Source organism: Enhydra lutris, unplaced genomic scaffold (assembly GCF_002288905.1).
Source record: "Enhydra lutris kenyoni isolate GAN:26980312 unplaced genomic scaffold, ASM228890v2 scaffoldscaffold76, whole genome shotgun sequence".
Taxonomy (NCBI): Eukaryota; Metazoa; Chordata; class Mammalia; order Carnivora; family Mustelidae; genus Enhydra; species Enhydra lutris.
In genome coordinates, this window is record NW_019154160.1 from 839,049 (window position 1) to 843,798 (window position 4,750).

The following is a 4,750-nucleotide window of genomic DNA, read 5'->3' on the forward strand; positions in this document are numbered from 1 at the left end:
GGGGAAGCAGGCTCCCTGCTGAGCAGAGAGCCCGATGCGGGGCTGGGTCCAAGGACCCTGGGATCATGACCTGAGCTGAAGGCAGAGGCTTTAACCTACTGAGCCACCCAGGCGACCCTGAATGCCCTCCTCTTAACAGGATGCATGTTTAGAAACATTTGGTGGTTGCCCCTGGAGGGAGGTAAGCTCTATAGTACAGCCTTGCTTTTTTTTTTTTTTTTAAGTTTGACAGAGATAACAGTAGGCAGAGAGGCAGGCGGGGGTGGGGAAGCAGGCACCCTGCTGATCAGAGTCCCCTGTGAGGCTCCATCCCAGGACCCTGGGATCACAACCTGAGCCGAAAGCAGAGGCTTTAACCCACTGAGCCACCCAGGCGCCCCCAGCCTTGCTGTTTTTTGCTATTTTTGTTCGCTGTTGCATCCCCAGTGCCTAGCAGGGGTCCTGACACACATTGGGCACCTCAGTAAAAGCTAAGTGAATTAATTAAAAAGATGTCGATTCCACACACACACACGCACACACAAAATTTATGGAGTTTGATAGAAAACTGTTAGTCAAACCCTTCAGATTCCGCCTTCTCCAGAAAGGAAAGAAAGCAATAGGAACTTGTGTACAGAGTGACACAAAGGACTTTTCATCGTGAAGGTTCTGTCTCCTCAGTTACACTCTCCTTTAGCACAGCTGTTGTCTTCCAAAGCGGAGACAGATTCTTCCTCGGAGGGACTTAAGGCCTGTGATACCGATGGTTCCAGAAGACTCCGCGCCGGCCTCCCGAACAGCCGTGGAGCAGCAGTGAGCCTGGGAGAGACCCGTAGAGTCATAGTTGACCTGCTGCAGGGTTCGCGGTCTCGAGCCTTCAGTTCATTCCGTGCCGAAAGTCACCCGACAGGTACCTGCGGTTACAGGGGTCGAGAAGAACCATCCCCCCAGCCAGATCTCAGAGGGCTCTGGGCGGGGCTCGGCCATCAGCAGGGCTGGCACACCCGGCCTGCGGTCCTGGCCGCGCGCACCAGCGCTTCAGGGACGCACCCGCCCGGCGCGGCCTCCTCCTCCGGCGTCCGCGGGCTGGTCGCACTGCGCGTCGCCGCGGCGTGTCCCCACGGAACAGACGTGCCCGGTGAGCCGCGTGCGCGTCTGAACATGATCTAAAGTCCCAGCCGCGCACGTGGGACCCGGTCTCCGCTGCGTCGGGCTCGAGGCGGAGGAGGTGCTGGACCCTGGGCCGGGCTCTCGGCGAGCGGAGGACCAGCGGACGGCGCGTCCGGTCCTGTTTCCCACAAAACCCGGCTCCTTCCTGCTCCCGGCGCCCGTCTAGCTCCGCTCTGCCGGGGTCGCGTGCGCGCGCCCGCGAGCTGGGACCGTCTGCCGGGGAGCTCAGAGCGCCGGGGTGCTGCAAGCCGGGCGGAGGACGGAGGGGACCGCGGCTGGGGTCGCGGCGCCGCCGGCACTCGCGTTGGGGGCGGCCGCGGTCCGGGCGGGAGTCCGGGCCGCGCGGGTTGCGGGGGGCCGGGGCAGGAGCGAGCGGAGCTCTGGCGCCCTCTGGTGGCGCCGGCGGGAAACCGGGCGCTGCGGGCTGCGACTCGGCCTTCCGCGCCCCGGACCAAGGTTCTGCACAAAGCGTGGAGATGGCCCGTTGCCAAGTAAGAGCACTCGAACATTTATGTGTTTAGGGGGAAATAAAGTTCAATTTGGAAAATGTACCAGGATAATGTTTTGTCAAGCTTGGTCTCTGTTTTGTCAAGCTTGGTCTCAATTTATGGGCCCCATAAATTGAAATTTCACGTGGGAACGTGCCAGATGAGAAAGTCAGACAAATAGCTGGGACGACGGCCGGCCCGTCCATGAAGAGCCCTCACCCCAGTTCTACTGTCAGACTGCTTCAGAGCAACCGTGTTTTGTGTAAAACGTGAATAAAATGCGGCAGAGGGTTTCTTTAACTCCTTCGCGTCTGGTTCTGGGCAGAAGTGGAGGAGTGCCTGAGGCGGAATGAACGGTGTTTGCCATTGGAAACTTGGAGCCTGGGGCCCAGATTTGCCCCTTGCAAGGAAATTAACTTCTTTGAGGCTCAGTCGATTCATTTCCAAAGAGGACAGTAGTGTCTCCTCACAAGGAGAATTAATCCCCTGACCACACCTAGTGTCTACTGTACCTGCAGCCAGCCCCATTGCGGGGTCCCCCGTTCTGGGGGCGCCCCTGTCGGCCACTGGCTCCTGGACCCCATCTGCTCTGGACCACTCATGGACCCTGCCCGGCTGTTCTTCCTGTCTTCTGCATCATTCCCCCCTCTACTCGGTATTTCCATTAGCACAGACACGATATAATTTATCCCATTTTAACCAAACCTTTCGACCCTTTGTCCGCTGCAGCTAGTACCCCGTTTCTCCTCACTTTTGTATCATAGCAAAATGTCTCTAACGGGCTGTCGTACCTGCTGTCTCCGCTTCTCCCATTCTCTCATGACCCAGCCTGTCAGACTTTGGTCCTTCACCCAGACTGCTTTTGCCAGGGAAACCAGTGACCTTCTGGGTGCTGAATTGGGGGGTCAGTTCTTACTCTTCTTCTTCTTTTTTTTTTTTTAAAGACTTTATTTTATTTTAGAGAGTAAGCATGCAAGCAGAGGTGAGAAGAGGGACAAGGAGACTTTGTGCTGAGCCTGGAGACCTATGTGGGGCTCTCTCCCATGATCCGGAGATCATGACCTCAGCCCAAATCAAGAGTTGGATGCTTAATTGACTGAGCTACCCAGGCACCCCCAGTTCTCAGTCTTTATCTGCAAAGGCCTATCAGTAGTATTGGACACAGTTGCTCCCTTCTGGAAACCTTTTGTGCTTTTGGTGTCAGGACACTACACTGACGTTTTCTACCATACTGGCTGCTATTTCCCACTTTCCAGGGCTCAGTCCTTAGTTATCTTTGCCAGTTATGCCCCTTAATATCCAGTCTCGGGACTGAAGATAATCTGTATATCTGGTGACTCCAGAGTAGCATCTCCAGCCTTGGCATCACCCCTGAACTCCAGACTCAGCTGGCTTCCTGTGTGACCATCGCAGACGGAGCATGGCCAAAGTGAACATTTTTTTCTCTTTTTGAAGGTTTTATTTATTTGTCAGAGAGATTGCACAAGTAGGGGGAGCAGCAGGCAGAGGGAGAGAGTAGGAGAATCCGGGACCCTGGGATCATGACCTGAGCCAAAGGCAGACATTTCACTGAACCACCCAGGCACCCCTAAATTGAACTTAAGATCTTCCCGTCCAGACCTTCTGTCTCTGGGGTTATCTCCATCTTAGTGAATGGTCCCTTTAGGTTTCTGGATGCTCAGGCTAAAAATGTCCATCGTCCTTGACCCCTTGTTTTTCCCTTCTCACACCTCACATCCAGTCCGTCTGGAAACCCTGCCGTTGACTCTGCCTTCATGATGTAGCCAGAATCCATTCCCCTCACTCTTGTCCAGCCCCACCTTATCTCTTTAATGTCCATCTTCAGCACAAAAATGTCAGCTCCGTGAGGGCTGGCTTCCCGCGCGCCCCCAGTGTTGTGTGTCACTATGTCCGTGGGGCTTCAAACTGTGGCCTACTTGGGGCTCCATAAATACTGCCCAATGGATGGTTGAATGAACAAGTGCATGAAGCAGTTGGTGAACAGCGACCATGGAACATGCGGTGGCAATTGTTCTACACTGTCCTCCTTAGATACCTAATCGGAACAGGAAATTAAGAGAGAAGATGGCACTACGAAGAAGCAATCAGATATGTCCATTTATAATATGTCTGTAAGGGCGCCTGGGTGGCTCAGTGGGTTAAAGCCTCTGCCTACGGCTCAGGTCATGATCCCAGGGTCCTGGGATCGAGCCCCATATCGGGCTCTCTCTGCCTACTTGTGATCTCTGTCTGTCAAATAAATAAATAAAATCTTTTAAAATATATATATAATATGTCTATAATTTACTTGAAAACACTTCAGCAGGGGCGCCTGGGTGGCTCAGTGGGTTAGGACCTCTGCCTTCGACTCGGGTCATGATCTCAGGGTCCTGGGATCAAGCCCCACATCGGGCTCTCAGCTCAGCAGGGAGCCTGCTTCCCCCCCTCTCTCTACCTGCCTCTCTGCCTGCTTGTGCTCTCTCTCTGTGTGTCAAATAAATAAATAAAATCTTAAAAAATATATTAAAAAAAAAAAGAAAAAAGAAAAGAAAACATTTCAGCAAGGGGCTCCTGGCTGGCTCCCTTGATCCCCACATTGGGTGTGGAGCCTACTTAAAAATAAAATTAAAATAACACACTTGAAATAGAAAAGAAATCCCTGAAGCCAAGCTGGCAAAAAGTAAACAAGTGTGAAGCTGAACCAATGCGCCCGTGTTTGTTATCCCGTATTCTTTCTACTCTTTTCTGTATGTCTGAAAACTTTCATAACAGAAAAGAAACAGAAAACCTGCTATGTAGCTTTAGTGGGCAAGCGGAGCAGTAGCATTTTTGCAGTGCTGTCCGTGGAAAGCGACATGCCCCACGATGGCTGCCTGAGGAGCCAGAGGACCGGCCCCGCTCAGCTCCCGGCTCCTGAGCCGCTGGGCTGTGGCTCCCTGAGTGGCTTGGGAAAGCTGATGAGTCTGCCTGAAATGCCGGCGGTGCTCAAGCACCTCAACTCTTCTAGCAAGAACGGCTTTGGTGGTGGGCCAGATTTACGGCTTTTCAACTTGGGGGTGAAAAAAATGGTGGAATCTAAGTCCACCGCAGACAACCGGAAATGGAACCGCGAC